Source organism: Muntiacus reevesi, chromosome 1, assembly GCF_963930625.1.
Source record: "Muntiacus reevesi chromosome 1, mMunRee1.1, whole genome shotgun sequence".
Classification (NCBI taxonomy): Eukaryota; Metazoa; Chordata; class Mammalia; order Artiodactyla; family Cervidae; genus Muntiacus; species Muntiacus reevesi.
In genome coordinates this window covers 210,096,832-210,120,561 of record NC_089249.1, presented here as the reverse complement: position 1 = coordinate 210,120,561, position 23,730 = coordinate 210,096,832, and positions in this window count along the sequence as shown.

Sequence of the window (23,730 nt, the reverse complement as noted above, 5' to 3'; positions counted from 1 at the left end):
TCTGTTTCCTTCTTCAGGTTTGGAAAGATTTTGGTCATAATTTTATCAAATATATTTTCAATCCTCTCCTCTTTCTCTTCTTCTGGGACATTTATGATGAGAATGTTGGTGTGCTTGATACTATCTCAGAGATCCCTTAAACTTTTCATTAATTTTTTTTTTCTTTTTGCTGTTCTGATTCAGTGATTTCCATTTTCCTATCTTCCAGATCACTTATATGTTCTTCCTAATCTACTATTAATTCCTCCGTGTGTGTATGCATGTTTTAATTTCAATAATTGTATTCTTCTGTTTTGGCTGCTGTTTTTGTTTAATTTTCTAGTTTCTTGTCAAAATTTTTCACCATTTTCATCTATTTTTTCCTAATTCAGGTAGCATTCTTATTACTAAGGTTTTTGATTATCTGGTAAATAGTCTATTTCTATTTCATTAGTTGTTTTTTTCAGGGGTTTTCTCTTGTTCTTTCTACTTAAATAAATTCCTTTGTCTTCTCATTTTGTTTAACCTTTCTGCCTACAAAATTATGTGAAACAGTTATCTCTGGTGGTTTTGAATGGGTTTCCTTGTGTGAAAGCATCCCTATATAGTCTGCATATGCCCAGTACTTTTATGGGCATGCTGGAACTGGTGTGAACACAAGTCAAATCTTTCCTCTGGGTATGCTGCCAGTTATCACTTTGGTGAGAAGTGGGGCTAGAAATGGAAGAACTGGCGCTGGAACCAGTTGTGAACTGGAGCTAAGCCCTCTCCTCAGTGGCTATCACCACCTCATCAGGAGCAGGTCCCAAGTGGCATGAGAGAAGCCCAGAGGGTCATGGCCAAGCAGGTGTGGGTTCTCCCTTTTCCTAGCACCTGCATCCTCACCCAGAAGGGGAGCAGTGTTGGAGCAAGAGGGTCTTGTGTGGTTACTTGGTGTATGTCTGGGAACAGGCTGCAGAAATCAGAGCTGGAACAAAGATCTGGACTGTTTCTGATGTGTTGCTTCTATAAGTGCCAGTAATGGCTGGGCCCAGACAGCAAAGAATCTGCCTGCAATGCAGGAGACCTGGATTCAATTCCTGGGTCAGGAAGAACCCCTGGAGAAGGGAATGGCTACTAATTCCAGTATTCTTGCCTGGAGAATTCCATGGACAGAGGAGCCTGGTAGACTACAGTCCATGGGGTTGAAAAGAGTCAGACATATGACTGAGCAGCTAACACTTTCACCTCCCTTGTCACTTTTCCACTTTATTCAGATGTAGTTTTGTGTCTGTGTCTCAGAGCCAAGCCCTTGCCCCAGTATGGAGTTGTTTTGTGAAGCATCAGGCTGGACTGTTTGCTTGGTTCAGGCTGTAGCATTCACCAGGGTGATCATAGATCCAACCACAGGTGCAATTTTCAAACAAACTTCTCTGCCCTGCTTTGGGAACAAGAAAACATGTATGTGTTTCTTATGAACAAGTTCAGGCTTCCCACAGTGCTCTTGTTAGTCTTACCAGCTTCCAAACAACAAAGGGGGCTTGTATTCCCTGTGTTGGGCCCCAGAGCTTGGGCACTCAATATGTGGCTCGAACCACTCACTCTCCAGGAAAGACGTCCACCCATGTAATCTCCCTTTTTCCTCTCAGTCCTCTTCCGGGAGCAAAGGTTCCAATTTGATTGCTTCTCTTCCCTTCTTGCTCAAATCCACATGGATCTTTTATTTACAGCTTTTGTTGTATAGGAGTCTTTCTGCTGTCTCCGGTTACTTTTTAGTGAGAATTGTTCCACATAAAGATTTTTCATGTGTTCATGGAGAGAGGTGACTTTCACATCCTCCTGCTCTGCCATCTTAATCTCTTCCAGAACATTCCATCTTCCCATCTTCTAGAGGCTGTCTGAATTTCTCGGGACATAGCACTGTACTGTCCACTCTAATACTCTAATATTTGTGTTTTAATTATGATATATCTTGGTGTGAATCCCTTTGGATTCATCTTGTTTCCGATTTTCTGTATTTCCTGGATATCTGTTTCTTTCGCCAGGTTAGGTAAGTTTTCAGTCATTATGTATTCAAATAATTTTTTTTGCCCCCTTTTCTCTCTCTTTTTCTAATAATGCAACGGTTGATGTGAGTCATGCTGTCCCAGAATTCTTGTAAACATCCTCATATTTTAAAATTCTTTTTTCTTATTGCTATTATGATTGAGTGATTTCCATTATACTGTTTTCTAGATCACATAACTGTTCTTTGGTATGACATAATCTACTACTGATTCCCTCTCACGTATTTTTCATTTCTCTTATAGTCTTCATCTCTGATTAGTTCTTTCTCATATTTTCTCTTTGTTGACTTTCTCACTGCATTCCTTCATTCTTCTACTCAACTTGGTGAGCTTCTTTATGACCACTACTTTGAACTCTCAATCAGATAAATTACTTAGCTCCCTTTCATCAGAGTTTTTTCTTTTTTTTGAATGTATTTCTTTGTTTCTTTATTTTGTTTGACTTTGTGCTTGTTTCTATGAATTAAGCAAAACAGGTACTTCAGTTCAGTTCAATTCAGTGGCTCAGTCGTGTCCAACTCTTCGTGCCCCATGAACCACAGCACGCCAGGCCTCCCTGTCCATCATCAACTGCTGGAAGTAACCCAAACCCATGTCCATTGAGTTGGTCATGCCATTCAACCATCTCGTCCTCTGTCATCCCCTTCTCCTCCTACCCTCAATCTTTCCCAGCATCAGGGTCTTTTCACATGAGTCAACTTTTCTCATCAGGTGGCCAAGTATTGGAGTTTCAGCTTCAGCATCAGTCCTTCCAATGAACACCCAGGACTGATCTTTAGGATGGACTGGTTGGATCTCCTTGCAGTCCAAGGGACTCTCAAGAGTCTTCTCTAACACCACAGTTCAAAAGCATCAATTCTTTGGCGCTCAGCTTTCTTTATAGTCCAACTCTCACATCCATACATGACCACTGGAAAAACCATAGCCTTGACTAGACGGACCTTTGTTGACAAAGTAATGTCGCTGCTTTTTAATATGCTGTCTAGCTTGGTCATAACTTTCCTTCCAAGGAGTAAGTGTCTTTTAATTTCATGGCTGCAATCCCCATCTTCAGTGATTTTGGAGCCCCCACCAAAAAAAGTCAGCCACTGTTTCCACTGTTTCCCCATCAATTTGCCATGAAGTGATGGGACTGGATGCCATGATCTTAGTTTTCTGAATGTTGAGCTTTAAGCCAACTTTTTCACTCTCCTCTTTCACTTTCATCAAGAGGTTCTTTAGTTCTTCTTCACTTTCTGCCATAAGGGTGGTGTCATCTGCATATCTGAGGCTATTGATATTTTTCCTGGCAATCTTGATTCCAGCTTGTGCTTCCTCAAGCCCAGCGTTTCTTGTGATGCCAGGTACCTCACCTGACCTCAAAGACATGACCCAGTATAAGAGCATCCCATGTGTGCACTGTATGTACCAAGAGGCTTCATCAGGCCAGCTGGGGCTGGAGCTAGTGTAGGCCAACGGTGTCCCAGTGTGTGCTGCACCAGAGCCAACCCAGTGGGACAGCTTGATCTGGAGTAAGTATGTGCCAAGAGATCATACAGCCTTGTACTCCTAGGCCATGCTGGAGAGATGGCTGTAGCTGGAGCAGGCATAGGCTGAGAATATCTCAGAGTGCTCTGCACCAACACCACTGGTAGGAATGACTGGGGTTGGAGCAGGAATGGGCTGGGATTACCTTGGGTTGTAGGGATGTGGCTGCAACTGGTATAAGCAGGCAGCCTGGGATAAAATAGGGCAGTTCTAGCAGGCTGGCTACAGTGCATGGGCCATGTTTCTAGCTATACTACCAAGATGAGTGGAGAGCACAAAAAATGGCATTCTTGGTGTCTCAGATGCTGAAGCTAGTTCTAATAGTTCCTGGCCCATTTGCAGACTATCTAGGGCTAGTAAATGGATTTCCTTCATGTGTAGTTTATTGCCCCTAAACTTTTGTTCTTTTTCATTCCACTCTAGGACAAACAAATCTGCATATAGGCCCCTTAGTATTATCTCCCTTTACTGCAGGTCACTACCTCAGGAGTGGGGGTTGCCATTAAACCATGTTTCCATTTCTTCTATGTATTTCTGTGTGGTCTTTCTATCACTTGTTTCACAGAAGCTGTTCAATCAGCTCTCATTTATTTCTTATGAGGAATTTCTTTACATGTTGTAGGTGTAGATTAGGTGTGTCCATGGGAAGAAATGAGTTGAGGGTCTTCCTATATGACCATCTTAGACATCAAATAAAAAAATTAAATATTTTTAAATGGTTATATTAAAAGTTGTCAAAACATTCTAATACAAACACCCCTGCCTTTCTTCTCAGGATGAGAGGGAGGAAAAAGGATTGTACTGAAATAATAGTACTGACAGGAGAGAGACACATGTGCAAAAGAAAATTTGGAATCTGAATCAAAGAAAGTTCAAACTCACACAGAAAAGATAGGATAAAAACAGTAGTCCACATGACTGTTAAAATAATCTCCTAATACACATAGATTCTTCACAGTTTTACTTCAGTTAGTATAAAGAAGAACTTTGAAGAAAGTGGGGGAAATCACTAGACCATTCAGGTATGACCTAAATCAAATCCCTCATGACTATGCAGTGGAAGTGAGAAATAGATTTAAGGGACTAGATCTGATAGACAGAAAGCCTGATAAACTATGGACAGAGGTTTGTGACATTGTACAGGGAACAGGGATCAAGACCCATCCCCAAGAAAAAGAAACGCAAAAAGGCAAAACGGCTGTCTGAGGAGGACTTACAAATAACTGTGAAAAGAAGAGAAGCAAAATGCAAGGGAGAAAAGGAAAGATATACCCATTTGAATGCAGAGTTCCTAAAAATAGCAAGGAGAGATAAGAAAGCCTTCATCAGTGATCAATGCAAAGAAATAGAGGGAAACAATAGAATGGGAAAGACTAGAGATCTCTTCAAGAAAATTAGAGATACCAAGGGAACATTTCATGCAAAGATGGGATCAATAAAGGACAGAAATGGTAGGGATCTAACAGAGGCAGAAGATATTAAGAAGAGATGGCAAGAATACACAGAAGAACTGTACAAAAAAGATCTTCACGACCCAGATAATCATGATGGTGTGATCACTCACACTCACCTAGAGCCAGACATCCTGGAATGTGAAGTCAAGTGGGCCTTAGAAAGCATCACTATGAACAAAGGTAATGGAGGTGATGGAATTCCAGTTGAGCTATTTCAAATTCTGAAGATAATACTGTAAAAGTGTTACACTCAATATGTCAGCAAATTTGGAAAACTCAGCAGTGGCCACAGGACTGGAAAATGTCAGTTTTCATTCCAATCCCAAAGAAAGGCAATGCCAAAGAATGCTCAAACTACCACACAATTGCACTCATTTCACACACTAGTAAAGTAATGTTCAAAATTCTCCAAGCTAGGCATCAGCATTATGTGAACCAAGAAATTCCAGGTGTTCAAGCTGGTTTTAGAAAAGGCAGAGGAACCAGAGATCAAATTGCTAACATCCCCTGGATCATTGAACAAGCAAGAGTTCCAGAAAAACATCTATTTCTGCCTTACTGACTATGCCAAAGACTTTGACTGTGTGGATCACAACAAACTGTGGAAAATTCTTCAAGAGATGGGAATACCAGACCACCTGACCTGCCTCTTGAAGAACCTATATGCAGGTCAGGAAGCAATAGTTAGAAGTAGACATGGAACAACAGACTGGTTCCAAATACGAAAGAGAGTATGTCAAGGCTGTATATTGTCACCCTACTTATTTAATTTATATGCAGAGTACGTCATGAGAAATGCTGGGCTGAAGGAAGCACAAGCTGGAATCAAGATTGCTGGGAGAAATATCAATAATCTCAGATGTGCAGATGACACCACCCTTATGGCAGAAAGTGAAGAACTAAAGAACCTCTTGATGAAAGTGAAAGAGGAGAGTGGAAAAAGTTGGCTTAAAGCTCAACATTCAGGAAACTAAGATCATGGCATCCAGTCCCATCACTTCATGCAAATTGACGGGGAAACGGTGGAAACAGTGGCTGACTTTATTTTGGGGGGGCTCCAAAATCATTGCAGATGGGGATTGCAGCCATGAAATTAAAAGACGCTTACTCCTTGGAAGGAAAGTTATGACCAAGCTAGAGAGCATATTAAAAAGCAGCGACATTACTTTGTCAACAAAGGTCCGTCTAGTCAAGGCTATGGTTTTTCCAGTGGTCATGTATGGATGTGAGAGTTGGACTATAAAGAAAGCTGAGCGCCAAAGAATTGACACTTCTGAAGTATGGTGTTGCAGAAGACTCTTGAGAGTCCCTTGGACTGCAAGGAGATCCAACCAGTCCATCCTAAAGGAGATCAGTCCTGGGTGTTCATTGGAAGAAGTGATGTTGAAGCTGAAACTCCAATACTTTGGCCACCTGATGAGAAGAGCTGACTTCATTTGAAAAGACCCTGATGCTGGGAAAGATTGAGGGCAGGAGGAGAAGGGGACGACAGAGGATGAGATGGTTGGATGGCATCACCAACTCAGTGGACATGGGTTTGTGTAGACTCCAGCAGTTGATGATGGACTGGGAGGGCTGGCATGCTGCAGTTCATGGTGTTGTGAAGAGTTGGACATGACTGAGTGACTGAACTGAACTGAACTTGCCTATGAAATATTGATCAACCAGGAAACAGTTCCAAAACAAATGTTACTCTTAAAAAAATACAATAACAAAATATCTGATGTCAATAATAAAATCTAAGGGCACTGTGAGTTTAGACTAAGTTTTAAACTGTTGTTTTAAAAATGTTTAAAGTCAGAACCCATTTTGTGCTCTACATTAGTTTACCATTTTGTCTTGCTACTTCTAACAATACAGTCATACTGTATATGATACTATGATTGAAATAAGGACTCATGATGTATTTTCTTTATTTTTAATAAAAAGAAATAATTACAAAGAAATAAAATTATAATCAGCTTACACAGCTAAATTGAAACCACTACTTACCTGAGTCCTTTAAACACTCATTTAAACAATATGTGTTTTTAATAGTAGCTGTTACATGCTTACTGAGAGAGTTTAATTAAGAAATACAATGATGAAATTAGAAAGATACTAAAGGAAGCCATTTGGACATTTAGTTTCTTATCCCATAGACTATTTGCATTCACTTTATGTTTTTAAAATTCATTTAGTAACAATTTAGGGAGCAATATAGCAATACCAGATGTACTTGAGAAGCTGATTATGAAGCAGATGGTTTTACAATCACACTTGTGTTTTGAAAGGTGTTATTCTATTATATAAGGTTTGCATTTATGACACATACTTCTTGTTTAGTATTATGAATGGTGTCATCCTGTCAGAGCATCTCACACATTTCTCTTTCTTTGCATCTGTTCAGTAAGTAAGCTTACTGATTCTCTTAGCAGGAGGAATAAATTATACAATTACATTGTTGAGAGTATGGTATATTACACAGTCTTAATTTTCTCATTAACAGAATGACATCAATATAACTTATACTATAGGCAACCTTGGAAAATCAACAAGATGTATAAAAGCCAAGTTAGATTGCATTCCATTTATTAAATGCCTGATCCATGTAACCTAACAAGGTTTGATGTGAACATTTTATTTGTTAATGGTATTTTTCTGTTATATATGATATAGTTTTGCTTAACCAAGCCCAAAGGGAAAATGCAGTCTGGAAGTAATTCTACATCAAGAGGCTATAACTATAATTATTCTGAGCATACTAAATTAATAATACAAATATTAGCCTCTACTTAGCTGTAATAGAAAATAAATGTGATTACAATAACAAGCAGGGCTTTTTGAAGAAAGCAATTAAGGATTATGCCTTTTGACATGTAACAAATTTCAATTTTGTCACTTCTTCAGGATGTAATAAAATGTAAGAAAAGTGGTTCAGGAAAAATCCTGATTTGTCTATGAACTCATCCTTAAGTGTCCTGACATATTGGCAATGTTCTCTGCCTGATTTGTCAAGATAATCTAATTCTGGATTTGAGTGATCTGGTAGGATTTATCCTATTATCTTAACTTGGTATTGATATTGGTATTACTGTGAGGTGAGACCTTCATTCATCCAACTAGCATTTATTTACCACCTACTAAATTTTCTTGCCAAAGCCTTTGACTGTGTGGATCACAATCAACTGTGGAAAATTCTGAAAGAGATGGGAATACCAGACCACCTGACCTACCTCTTGAGAAATCTGTATACAGGTCAGGAAGGGACAGTTAGAACTGGACACGGAACAACAGATTGGTTCCAAATCGGGAAAGGAGTATATCAAGGCTGTATATTTTCACCGTGCTTGTTTAACTCATATGCAGAATACATCATGAGAAATGCTGGGCTGGATGAAGCATAAGCTGAAATCAAGATTCCCAGGAGAAATATCAATAACTTCAGACATGCAGATGACGCCATTCTTATGACAGAAAGAGAAGAATTAAAAAGCCTCTTGATGAAAGTGGAAGAGGAGAGTGAAAAGTTGGCTTAAAGCTCAACATTCAGAAAACTAAGATCACGGCATCTGGTCCCATCACTTCACAGCAAATAGATGGGGAAGAAATGGAAACAGTAAGAGACTTTATTCTGGAAACAGTAAGAGACTTTATTCACTGCAGATGGTGACAGCAGCCATGAAATTAAAAGATGCTTGCTCCTTGGAAGAAAAACTATGACCAACCTTGACAGCATATTAAAAAGCAGAGACATTACTTTGCTAACAAAGGTCCATTTAGTCAAAGCTATGGTTTTTCCAGTAGTCATGTACAGATGTGAGAGTTGGACTATAAAGAAAGTTGATCACTGAAGAATTGAGCTTCTGGACTGTGGTATTGGAGAAGACTTTTAAGAGTCCCTTAGACTGAAAGGAGATCCAACCAGTCCATCCTAAAGGAAATCAGTCCTGAATATTCATTGGAAGCTGAAAGCTGAAACTCCAATACTGTGGCCACTTGATGTGAAGAACTGACTCATTTGAAAAGACCCTGGTGCTGGGAAAGATTGAGGGCAGGAGGAGAAGGGGATGACAGAGGAAGAGATGGTTGGATGGCATCACCGACTCGATGGATATGAGTTTGAGTAAGCTCCGGGAGTTGGTGACGGACAGGGAGCCTGGCGTGCTGCAGTCCATGGGGTCACAAAGAGTCAAATATGACTGAGCGACTGAACTGAACTGACTGAAATTCTCTTGTGTTAGCCCTTAAGGATACAAATATAAGTGCATACCCCCAAGGAGATCACGGTTCTGTTTTAAAGCGGAAGCAGAATGCAAATATTCATAATTATTTGTGTGTGTGAATTACTATTATCATAAACAAATATTAAATTACAGTTAGTGATATTTATTCGGAGGTATTAAAGGAGTTTTACTCATGCCTTCAATTTATTTTGAAATGCACTAAAATAAGATGAATTAATGATGCAGAAAGGGATGGGTGGATAAGACAGATAGCTATATTGTAAAGCAAATACAGTAAAATGTTAATGATAGAATCTAAATGTGGATATACAGATATTTACTGTAAAAATTCTTTTAATTTTTCTGTATGTTTGAAAACTTTTTATAATACAATTCTGGAAAGGAAAAGAAAGCAGTATGCTTAAACATGAAAGCATGGAGGAAGTATAGTTATTGGTTACAGGTGATTTAAAGTAAGAACATGAGAGCTTCCTGTTTTAAGATGAAAAATATGGTTAATAAAGGAAAGTGAAAGAATTGAGAAACCAGGACAAGGAAATGGAAGGTCCGTCTACTTGAATCTATATGGATACTGAAATGATAAAATGCTTTTTCTATTTGTTGTACTGGGGTGTGACAGTGAACCAGCACTTAAGTATTCAAGAAATGGGAGAGACTGGTCTGTGTGTAGCTAACAGAAATAATAATGAGTGACACATTCTGAACGCAGGAGCTTCAGTGTTGAAGGCCTTTTGGAGAGAAGGAAAAGCAATGTTCTGAATACAACAGAGAGAATAAAAATGGCCATTTATTTCTATTTCAGGCTCAGAATCACAAGGGCCATAGGAGAAGAAAAAATAACCACTACCCGAGAGACATAAATTTAAAAAACAAAAAACAAAAAAAAAAAACGTAATAAGGCTACAACCAAATCTTGGTTACAGCACAAAGGTAAAGGAAGTGCTTAATTAAGAGGTTGAAGATGTAGGATGTTTTCATAAGGGCAAATCACAAGTTCCATAGGGTGAGCTATAAGAATCTAGGAAATGAAACTGGGAAAACGGGTAAAAAGTAGAATCAAATAAGGTCAAGAATAAGCCATATGGGATAGAGTCCAGGGCTTCCTTTGGGGACTAGAATATAAAAAAATCAAAGGTGTGGTAGGAATGGTTTTGGTGGTCTCAAGACCAACTGAGTTGATAAAGTTCTGAATGAAGGAAAGGAGTTGTAGTTATCTTTCAAAAAATATGCAGAAAGAGTAGATATTTAGTAGGCAGACAGGTTAGAAAGGGATTTCCAAGCAGTGGGAACAATCTCAGCAAGACTCAGACATTTGGTAAGCTTGATGTTTCAGGGATTTCAAACAGTTGAACACATGTGGTATATACAAGTGCAAAGGTGGGAGTTTTAAAAGTTAAAGCTGCCGAGAAAGGCAAGGTAATATCTGCTATGTGGAAAGGGTTTCAGATGTATCCTGTAAATAGTGGGGAATTATTGAAAAATTGTACAGAAGGAAGTGACATTGATGTGATAACATATTCCGGTTACAAAGATTACTCTGGATTCAGGATAGAACTTGGATTGGATGGCATCATTCTAGAAACAGAAAGACCAGTTAAGAAACTTTTTCAAGGACAGGTGACAGACGAGTAATGCCTGAGCTAGAAATGTGGCAGTAGGAATGGAGACACATGGAAAGAAATGAGACATGTTTAGGGAAAAGTACCAACAGTCTGTAGCAACTGATGCAAAAAGTAAGATAAATTGAAACATTCATGGCAGTCTTAGGTTTCTGGGATGACCATGGAGCCAATAACTATTCAGGACAGGAAGTAATAAAAGTTGAGGACATAATGGAAGTAGAGAGGGCTTGGAATAAGGGAAATATTAGATTGCTTTTGTAACATGAGGTTGAATACAAATGTGAACTTGTATAATGATAATTTGGGTTTTAGAATTAGGGAATGAGTGTAGATTCCAACTCTTTGCGACCCCATGGACTGTAGCCTAACAGAATCCTCCATCCATGGGATTTTCCAGGCAAGAATACTGGAGTGGGTTGCCAATTTCTTCTCCAGGTGATCTTCCCGACCCAGGGATCGAACCCTGGTCTCCCGCATTGTAGGCAGCCGCTTTACCGTCTGAGCCACCAGGGAAGTCTAGATTACTTAGTAACTTTTATTTATTAAACTAAAATTTGATCATTCCCTGCCTGTCTACTGCTATCGCAAACATTACAGTCAAAGAATGCAAATTACCAGGAAGGAAGCACGGAAATCAAGAGAGGTTTACAAGATTAATACATTGTAAGACAGAGGATGAGATGGCTGGATGGCATCACCGACTCGATGGACATGGGTTTGAGTAGACTCCGGGAGTTGGTGATGGACAGGGAGGCCTGGCGTGCTGCGGTTCATGGGGTCGCAAAGAGTTGGACACAACTGAGCGACTGAACTGAACTGAACTGAAGATGTTCTCATTTGAAAACCAAAATGTAGTATTCAAAATAGTTAAAATTGCAAATAGCTAGAAAAGAGTAGTTCTGATGTCTTATCTCAATATTTCTGATTTAGTAATACTTTTAAGAACCATAACTATAATCATGAGCCTGTTACCAATATGTACCTTGATGTACTTATGGAGTCAACAAAACTGGAAGCATAGTCTTCGCTGTCTTAGAATAGCTGCAGAGTTGAACTGAACAAAACTTAATGTTATTTCAATACCTTTGTTTGCTTTACCTTAGGAATTCACATGGCTCCCTTATTTTACAAGCAGTGATGACCTAATTTTTTGGCTCTGGCATCAGAGGGGTACTCTCCTGAAAACCTCAATGCTAAGCCAATAAAGAATGGACTTAAATTCTAGTAAATATACTAAATATGCCTGACCATAGGAAACTGTTGCTTAAGTAAAAAATTAAGAACTGTTTCATAAGTGCATTTTTATTTTTGGTATCATATTCTAATACATTTAGGATATAAAATTTCTCTGATCAGTGGATCCATGTAGAGATCATTTTTCATTAAGAATATACAATCATACAACACTGAAATTGATTCCCACTTTTTAAAATACTAATATTATGAGATTTTCTTGTGTTAAATAATAAAAGCTAAAATTTAAAGTTCTTTCACTTCTTGAAAATTGAAAAATAAAGTCACATTTATTCCAAAGTAAAATGCATTTCTTTAATTTGCTATGGAATCTGTCTTGCAAAAATTCCTAATTACAAGGTAAAGTCAATAAAACTATAGCTTTGGGCTTCTTTTTTTTGGCACAAAAATATTACTTAGATGAATAAGGCATCATTCTGCCAAATTCATGAGTCCATTTTTCCCATTTCTGTTTAGATGCAGCATTCTATGCTAGATGGACATAAAATCATTTAACGCTAGAAAATTGTCAAAATTCTGATTAAAGCTGACATTTTTTTAAACCACTTCTGTCAGTATTTGGATTTGACATACTCTTAGCAGTAGAGACATTTAGCATTCTCACATAAAATACATTTCTTTTAAAATCTTTTCATGATTTTTAATCATCTAGCTTTGTTCTGCCTGTTCAAACTTGATCTGTCTCCACTGGAAGAACATCAATCATACTATTGCTCTTTTTGCCTCTATTGAATTTGCAACTGGGGTGGGGAGAATTTATTTAATTATTAGTATTTCTTGTGTGTTAAGGACATATACTAAATAAGACACAATCCTCTTTTGGTTACAAAAGATAGAACAACACAAAGGCAACTTTAAGAATTCTAGTGGCTTCTTTAATTTTTAGCACTACAATAGTGCTGTTGAATCTCAATGTTGAAAATAAAGAAGGATTTGTAACATGGCAGGCTGATGATGTTGTCAAGCAACAGTTATCCTTTCATCTAGGATTTCTGACAAGAGGTTATTATTCATGATTGCTTAATTTAAGTACTATTAGAATTAAGCCTTTTTATCATCCAAATAGTAAAAATTGGAGCAACTCCATTTAAAACTGAGTTCTATTCTGATAAAGATATACACAGCATTTCAATCAGCATATAATCAAACATAATCAGCCATCTCCCCAAAATCTGAAGTAAATTAGGCCACCCCAGAATAAATTGAGGGCTGAGCACTTCAGCATTTTAAGGATTTTTTCCCTCCCACACCTTTGTAAGTCTTGTGTAACTGACTCAGTGAAAGTAGCCCTTGGATTCTCCAACGTATTAAAAGCAATTATCTTAGACTCTTTGACTTTGCTTTTGATCTTGCCCTTCTCTTGATCCTACGGCCTACATGGCCTCTAATATTCTTTATTTTATTGCCCATATTTTGCCCAGTCATCACTTCTAAAACTTCACAACAGAGCTTAGTTTCCTCTCTTGTACCTTTTCTGTTGTCTAAAACACAATATTTTCTCCCTCTCCAGGTCTTTCTATACTGGTCCACTCTGGGAAATCAACAGCTTGATCAAAAAGCCAAGTAACTACAGACTCCCCCAACAACCTGATTGGTTTGTGAATCCCCAGCTTAAGATAATCCATATCCCTCTGCCTACCTACCCTATATTTCCCCCTAGGATTCTTATTCCTGTCACTTTGTTTTTCTCCTAGGAAAAAAGAAAACTTTTTAGGTGCAGTAACATTTCAATTTGCCTGAAGTGAGTCTATGAAAAGAGAGGAAGAAAGTAATTGAGTAGCTTTACATAACTTCTGATAGCAATAGCAAATAATGGAATCTACCTCAACTTATTTCCTGACCATCTGGTCACCAATTGGTCTTATGATTAAGACCCCAGTGAGGGCTTCCCTGGTAGTCCAGTGGTTAAGAATTCTCCTTGCAATTCAGGGGACACCAGATCCAGGAAGATCCCACATGCCATCGGGCAACAAAGCCCATGTCCCACAATGACCAAGCCCACACTCTGCAACTACTGAAGCCCATCCACCCTAGAGCCCATGCTCCACAACAAGAGAAGCCACAACAATGAAAAGCCTGCACACTACAACAAAGAGTAGCCCCCGCTCGCCAACTAGAGAAAGCCTGCGTGTAGTAGGGAAAATCCAATTCAGTCAAAACCAAATAAATAAATAAATAAATATTTTAAAGAAAATTACTCCAATAAGGTAAATCTTTTTGCCCAAAATTGGTACTTATTTTCTAAAACAAGCACTTAAAAAAACCAAACAAACAAAACCCCAGAAAATTCATTAGTCAATTTTTTGAGCATGCTGGGAAATCAATTCATTTTTAAAATTGAAAAAGTTTAGCAAGTATTTACCTTGTCTTTACTATATGACTGTGCCCAAAGATGATCAAATAATTCAAAAGGAAGCTTCTTTTTATATAAGTAAGAAAACTCCTAAATAAACTAACCATGAAATTAAAATATTGCCATTTTGGAGCCATTAGGAAATTAAGTGAACTAGTAATCAATGATGATAATAGCTACATTATGTCACAGGAGTCAAATATCCTTGACTTCTTGTGGAGGTACACATTATTACAAATGAAGTGTCTTTACTTTAAGAAAAATAAAAGTTCTGTTTATCCTCCAGATCTAAGTATCAAATTATAAGAAATATAAGAGTTAGAGGACAGATTAAATGATACTATGATATTTAGATGTGATTTTCCTACTATAAAAGACACAATAAAATAATTTTAAAACTCAAAATATTCACAACATAAAATATGTCTTGATCTTGTTGTTCAAAAGAGGTGTAATTAATACTGATTCTGAGAGCATAAAAGAACATCTTAAATTAAGTGTATATTCATTTGTTTACTTTCTTTCAGGGGTTACAGTCCTGTGCTCCTATTGTCCAATGTACCAAAATTATATATGAATTATGTATATAATTTAATATATTTCACACAGTTTTCTAGTTCTTTACATCTAAAAGTAATATCAGATCCTGTTAGTCTCTCAAGGCTGGAAGATGAACTTTCCTCTCTCCACTTTTTTTAACTTAATCTTTAATATTTTGGAAAAAATACTTTGATGAATTGAAACTTTCAATGCCCTTCAGTTGTAGAACACAAAATATAAACATTCTAAGAACAGATAAATAGTAAACAACAGGAAAAATGATAATATTCACTATAAAAATTTTGAGAATATCTTCATTGACATGATGGCTTCAGGAAGAACAAGCTAAGGCTGGTTCTCTGTTATCTTTGTATTAGTATTAGTTTGTATAGTTGGATGGCATCACTGACTCAATGGACATGAGTTTGAGCAAACTCTGGGAGACAGTGGAGGACAGAGGAACCTGAAGTACCACAGTCCCCAGGGTCACAAAGAGCTGGACATGATTTAGTGGCTTAACAACAGACATTTCTAAGCAACAAGACATACTTTATGTTATGACCTTTTAAAACATCAAAATTACTGTATTTCTCTCTGTATATTAGCACTATAATATTAGGTTTTAACTCATGGCTCATCCCTAAAAATGTGGTGTCCATTTAGAATATAACCAATGTTCTGCTTCCATCTTATTTTCTTCCATTTCTTTTCCATTTGCCTTATTGACTTTATTTATCCTGCAACTAATTGTATGTTTGTAAACTTCAAAGCAGTTCCACTTTGTGTGCAATTTCAAACTGCTTTCATTTGTCTTACCTTGAACGGAGGCAAGGTTTACTTTCATGTTACATTTCAAACCTCAGGGTCCGGGTCTCTCATTATACACTTGCAGAGGCTTTCAATCGTCCTGAGCCATCAGAGAGAGGGTTGCCTTTAAAGGATGTGTTGGATAGAGATGTGAGACTGGCACAAATAAGTTTTAACTGAAACCTAATATTCCATAAGCTAAAGCTGGCTTTTGGTAATAAAGAAATAGTTTTTTGTAACTCTGGCAGAGGTTTCTCCAGCACATTCTCTTTTACCCCATGGTTCTTTCAACTCTCCCTCTCCTCTGCCCATACACTTTATTCAGCTTATGTAAGTAAGAAAACTAACATTAGATCTGTCTATCCTAAGATTTCTAAACTCTGCTTTGGCCAGTGGCTGTTGTTTTTTTATAAAAATTCTTTTCATTTGTTTGTTATTTTAATACTTTCTCTAGCCTTTACGCTCTATTCTGAGTAGTTCCTGTCCTTTTGAAAGGGAAGAGAAGAAGTTTTCAGAGTTCAGATGAAAGTATTATGGGAGATTAAAAAAGGAGGTAGATACTCTTATATTAATTCTATGTAATTTTGATGTTTTATAATATCCCACCACACTGCATTGAGTTCTTTTGGATAGATATTGATAGGCAATGTACGGGAAGAAAAGTGACAAATGGGTAGCTAAATCAAATGAAATTTCTTAAAAGTGTGGTTACCATTATTATTATACCAGAGAAAATTAAGTTCACCCTCATGTTACAAAAAAAAAATCCAAATTTAAGTGGCCCAAACACACAAATTTTGTCTTATAATTCTTTTCACTCAAGGAATAACCCTATCTTGGGCTATGTCAGTTCAATGAAGCAATCAAGGACCCAGACTCCTCCAAATTTTGACTTCATCATTATTTTATGTAGCCTTCATTTATATGTTTTTAAATATTGCTGGAGTTCCTGCCATTATGTCAACATTATGTCAACATTCCAGTAAAGGAGGCAGAGAAATAGACACATTCACTTCAACATAAGCCGTACAAACCACTTTTCGTTTATGACCTTTTGGTCAGAAATTGATAACGTGGCTAGCCCATCTATAAAGGAAGCTTAACAGAATCTATACTCAGGTGACTGAATATATTTTTAGTTTTCTAAGCTTAAGACATCAGTGATTCTTCTACAATATCGGATGAGGAAAAAAAGTAACAGAACAAATTCTCAGTCTCTGTCAGTTATTATGGAATTATCCATATAGGATACTGTCCACTGAAAGACGTAGACAAACTGGAAAGTTCAGCAATGAAAACTTTAAAGGATTAAAACGGTGAGACCAATTAGACACAATGTATAGAGAAAGGCAATATTGAGTAAAAAGAGGTTGATGGCTCAAGAACTAACTCAATATATGCTGAACACCTCAAGGATCTACTGTGATGTTTCATGGGACCAGATTTGGTCTTTTAAACAGGAAAAGCAGAAATATAAAGTAGGGATCACTACATTATCTTTGATCAATGTATCTTTTAGATTAAGGAGAACATAATGATGGTAAGTGAAAAAACTGCCACTGCTTCTTGCAAGAAGTCTGAGATGGACTTCTAAGGCGTTTGAGGTGGGGGAGAATTTGCTGTATCTTTTATCTTACGGAATTAAGATAATCTACATGGAGCATTACTAGAGCTCTACCCTAGTTTTAGAGGTAAGGATTCTGGGGTTTGGGAAAGTGAACACAGGGTTCTCAGGAACAGAGCTACTAAGTTTTAGTATTAGTACTAGACATATAGAATCATTGTGACTCCTATTTCACAGACCTTAAGTCTACTTAAATATTCTCTTGGCAGGATGTAATGTCATCAAATTTTAGCTTCTCAACCTTGAAAAAGTCTCAGCACAACAATTAATTCTTATTTTCAGATCTATGTTAACATTGATTCAGAAAGGTGGTCTAACTATTGGCATTTTATATTAGCTACATTTTGTACTTTTACAAGGATTCATTTAATTCATTGCTCAATCTTTTATTCATCTTCAACCATTAATCATAGTTGATATTAAATTGACTTTGAATACCTCCAATTCAAAATATTTTGAACTTAACCAGGTACTCAGTTCAATCCTGCACCTGTTGTATAACTAAGTAGTCTGTGTTAGCAGCCTGAATATTCTGCTTGATGGTGGAGAATGAAGTAGTGAGAAAAACGAAATATGGTACCTGCTGACTCTGAACTGAAGTTTAGTATGGAGACAGATATTAAACAAGCACACTAATTGCCATATAATTTTAAAACTTATTTAGATGAATAACGTGGCCCAAAGAAAAAGACATCATAAATAATTTCAACAAATACTTATTGAATGAATTTTAGGACACAGACTGTACATGGTGACAGGACTGTGTGTGAAGTGAGACTGTAAAGTTAAGATATACCAAATTGTCAAGGACCTTAAATAAATAGCAGGGTAGGTACTTATACAATGAATAACAAAATGTGTAGATAAAGTGAGCCATTAAGGTTGTAAAATGGAGGAAGGACATGATCTTACTTATGTTTTGGGAAGAAATCTTTGACAATAGTGAAAGGATAACATGATTGGCTATAAAACAGAATCAGAAAGATCTGTTTGTTGGCAACTGCAACTCATCAGGTAAGAAATAATGAGGGCCTGAATCTAGATATTGAAATAAGAGGTACAGGAATGATTTTGAAAAACATTTCATGGGTACTTATGATTGAAATTGGTGGTTAATAATCCTCTAAAATGTCAGGAGATTAGCAACCCACTCCAGTATTCTTGCCTGGAGAGTTCCATGGACAGAGGAGCCTGGTGGGCTACAGTCCATGGGGTCACAAAGAGTCAGACAAGACTGAGTGACTAACACTTTCACTTCCAAAGGGTCAGGAATATGAGAGATGAACATTAAACATATGTTTCTTGTTTGGATGACTAAGGTTATGCTAGTAAATAATACAAAACAAAGAACAAGTATTGTAAAGGATTTAAAGAAGGACAAAACAGCTCCTGATATTGGAGACCTGTTCTGAAACTCACAAGTAGGCCTCAGTGTTACTACAAGTCCTTATGATGCTAACAGTTAAACCATGGTGTTCTGCTCTTGGACATAAACAACCTCACCAAACATGAACATCAAACACAAATAACTCTGTAACCATGACTAAATAAGACAAAAAGATGATTATTGGGAAATCCACAAAATATCAAATATTTCCCTTTCTCAGCTAAAATAAGTGACTGTTACTCCTTTACCAATTATAGCTTTATTCTCACTCTATCCAGCCCTCTGACACAAAAAAACCTATTGAGATACTCACTCATTGATTTGCTCTTTGTTTCTGGCAGCACCCAATCTAGAGCTAGCCTTACTTCCTTAGATCCTCTTCAAAATTACTCAGACTATATTAAAATCTTACAAGTTCTAACATACTCTTTGTGAGACACCCTATTTCACTATGTTTTGCATTTTCCCTTGCTGTAACCAGTAATAAATTTAACTCATTTAACTGTAAGTGTATGTTGGTAGTCTTTGGCTTCATATCATTGCTAATATCAGACTATATAAACTTCTGGGTATGTAAGAGACAGTTGAAAATTCATCAGATAAAAGGAAAGACTGGATACAAATATTGGAAAGTTATCAACTTTTATGCCAATATTTCTGAAACTCATATATACAGTTCTAGTAGATTTGGTAAATGCACAGTGATCTACACTCCAATGAGTTTGGAAAAGGTTAGTTTAAACATGGTTGAGAGGTTCATTACTTCAGAATTATAAGATTTAGTTTACATTATGAATGTTACTTTACATTATAAATCATATAGAAAATACTAAATGTATTTGAATATAGACCATTTTTCTACCTAGACCTAATACTGTGAAATATTGTGTAGAACATTACTTGGGAAATGTTTCAAAAGAAAGGTAAAACATTGGGAGCAGATGATATTCCTCAAAGAGTAAGCATACACCAAAAAAGGAAAAAAAAAACAAGAATATAATCTGTTTCAAAACATAACCATTATTAAAATTTAATTTATGTAAATTTATTATGAAATAAACTATATTAGCAACAAAGGTAATAGATACTCAAAACTCAAACTCTTCTATTTTTTTAAACTACATCATACTATTATTTATGTTTTTGATCTTCTGTTTGACTTGTATGGTGGACAGCAAAGATTTTAAAAGAGAATTAAAATGTTTTAATTTATAAGATAATACATATTTTGTATGGAAACACACCTACTCCTTCTAAAAAGATACATATTAAATACAATAGAGTAGTTACCTACCAGGGTGGAGGGTGGAAATAGGAGTGGGTAAAGGAAATACATAACTCAAATAAGAAAGAAATTTTATCCTGACCAATGATGAAAATGTATACAAACTGAGGAATATGACTAACCCAAATCTGAGATTACCCCAGTTTCTGAGGAGAAAATTGTATTACAGTTAAGTAGTGCAGAAAGAGGAGAATGAAAAAGCTGGCTTGAAACTCAACATTAAAAAAACTGAAACCATAACATCCAGTCCCATTACTTTGTGGCAAATACTACAGACTGGGAAAAAGTGGAAGCAGTGATAAATTTTTATTTTCTTGGGCTCCAAAATCACTGTGGACAGTGACTGCAGTCATGAAATTAAAAGATGCTTGCTCCTTGGAAAGAAAGCTATGACAAACCTAGACAGTGTGTTCAAAAGTAGAAACATATACATTACATATACAAACATATATAAAACAGATAGCCAACGGGAATTTGCTCTACGATGCAAGGAGCTCAAACTTGGTGCTCTGTGACAACCTAGAGGGGTGGGATAGGGTGGGAGGTGGGAGAGAGGAACAAGAGGGAAGGTACATATGTATACCTATGGCTGATTCATGTTGATGTATGGTAAAAATCAACACAATCTTGTAAAGCAATTATCCTCCAATTAAGAATAAATAAAATGTTTTAAAACGAAACAAAAAAGCAGAGAGTCATCTTGCCAACAAAGGTTAGTATACTTAAAGTTATGGTTTTTCCAGTAGTCATGTACAGATGTGAGAGTTGGACCATAAAGAGGGCTGAATGCTGAAGAACTGATATTTTTTAATTGCAATGCTGGAGAAGCCTCTTGGGACTCTCTTGGAGACCAAGGAGATCAAACCAGTCAATCCTAAAGGACTGGAATATTCATTGGAAGGACTGATGCTGAGGCTGAAGCTCCCATACTTCATCCACCTGATGCAAACAGCTGACTCACTGGAAAAGATCCTGACACTGGGAAAGATTGAGGGCAGGAGGAAAAGAATGTGACAGAGGATGAGATAGTTGGATGGCATCACTGACTCAATCGACATGAGTTTGAGCAAACTCCAGGAGATAGTGAAGGACAGGGAAACCTGGTGTGCTGCAGGCCATGGGTTTGCAAAGAGTTGGACACAACTTAGTGACTGAACCACAACAAAATACATGATTTGACAAACTCCTGAAAAGCATTTTCTGCCCCTTACTCGTTATGGAAGCATTTTACCTGCAAAACATTGTCGAGGTGCTTGAAGAAGTGGTAGTCAGCTGGTGAGAGGACAGTCCTGAGAATCTGGTGGATGAGGCAAAACTTTGCATCCCAATTCATTAAACTTCTGAAAGGCTGATTGTGCAATGTGCAGCTGGGTGTTGACATGAAGAACTGTGCCCTTTCTGTTTACCAGTGTGTTGAAATTTTCAATGTATCTCATCCATCTGCTGAGCATACTTCTCAGATATAATGGTTTTTCCAGCATTCAGAAAACTGTAGTGGATCAGACCAGCAACAGACCACCAAATAGTTACCATGACATTCTTTGGGGGCAAGTTGGGGCTTCCCTGGTGGCTCAGAGGTTAAAGCATCTGCCTGCAATGCAGGAGACCTGGGTTCGATCCCTGGGTCAGGAAGATCCTCTAGAGAAAGAAATGGCAACCCACTCCAGTATTCTTGCCTGGAGAATCCCATGGATAGAGGAGCCTGGAGCGCTGCAGTCCATGGGGTCGCAAAGAATCAGACATGACTGAGCGACTTCACTTCACTTTGGCTTTGGGAAGTGCTTTGGAACTTCTCATTCCAACCACTGAGCTGAGCTGGTCATCACTGGTTGTTGTATACAATCCACTTTTCATCTCATGTCACAATCCGATCAAGAAATGTTTCATGGTTGTTGCATAGAATAAGAGAAGACAACACTTCAAAATAATGATTTTTTTTTATTTGTGGTCAGGTCATGAGGCACCCACTTAACAAGCTTTTTCACCTTTCCAATTTACTTCAAATGCCAAATGACCCTAAAGATCGACATTGAGTTCTTCAGCAACATCTCGTGTAGTTTAAGAGAATCAGCTTCAATAATGGCTCTCAATTATTGTCACCTTCCGAGGACCAGCCTCTATGCTTCTCATCTTCAAAGCTCTTGTTTCCTTTGTAGAACTTCTTGAACTATCACTGCACTGTGCATTCATTAATAGTTCCCGGGCCAAATGTTTTGTTGATGTACGAGTTGTCTCTGCTGCTTTATGATCCAGTTTGAACTTAAGTAAGAAACTTGTTCAAATTTGCTTTTTGTCTAACATAATTTCCATAGTCTAAAACAAGCAGCAAGTAATAAGTCATTAGTTAAAAAACATAAAGTAAGAAATGCACATTAAAGTGATGTATAACATAACCACATTTATTTAGAATGTATTTCAACATCAAATGGCAAATTTCAACGACACAAAAACCACAATTATTTTTGCATCAACCTAACATAAATAGGAAAAGGAGTACATCAAGGCTGTATATTGTCACCCTGCTTATTTAACTTATATGCAGAGTACATCATGAGAAACGCTGGGCTGGAAGAAGCACAAGCTGGAATCAAGATTGCTGGGAGAAATATCAATAACCTCAGATATGCAGATGACACCACCCTTATGGCAGAGAGTGAAGAGGAACTAAAAAGCCTCTTGATGCAAGTGAAAGAGAAGAGGGAAAAAGTTGGCTTAAAGCTCAACATTCAGAAAACTAAGATCATTGCATCTGGTCCCATCACTTCATGGGAAATAAATGGGGAAACAGTGGAAACAGTGTCAAACTTTATTTTTGGGGGCTCCAAAATCACTGCAGATGGTGATTGCAGCCATGAAATTAAAAGACGCTTACTCCTTAGAAGGAAAGTTATGACCAATCTAGATTGCATATTAAAAAGCAAAGACAATACTTTGCCAACAAAGGTCCATCTAGTCAAGGCTGTGGTTTTTCCAGTGGTCATGTATGGATGTGAGAGTAGGACTGTGAAGAAAGCTGAGCACCAAAAAATTGATGCTTTTCAACTGTGGTGTTGGAGAAGACTCTTGAGAGTTCCTTGGACTGCAAGGAGATCCAACCAGTCCATTGTGAAGGAGATCAGTCCTGGGTGTTCATTGGAAGGACTGATGCTGAAGCTGAAACTCCAGTACTTTGGCCACCTCATGCGAAGAGTTGACTCATTGGAAAAGACCCTGATGCTGGGAGGGATTGGGGCAGGAGAAGAAGGGGATGACAGAGGATGAGATGGCTAGATGGCATCACCGACTCAATGGGCATGAGTTTGAGTAAACTCCGGGAGTTGGTGATGGACAGGGAGGCCTGGCGTGCTGCGATTCATGGGGTCGCAAAGAGTCATACACGACTGAGCGACTGAACTGAAGAACTGAATATATTTTAAAAATTTTAAAAGTTTTAATCCCTATGTCTACCCAATAATGTGTTTGGAAACTTTAATGCTTTCTAAACTTAGCTTAAATTATTATAGGTTTTGTTGCATAATATTTGAGCCTGTCTTGGGCTAATTGGTAATGATTAAAATAAATCATACATATGTTGATTTATAGTTTATAAAATACCTTAGCTCATTCATTAATTGCTGAAAAATCAAT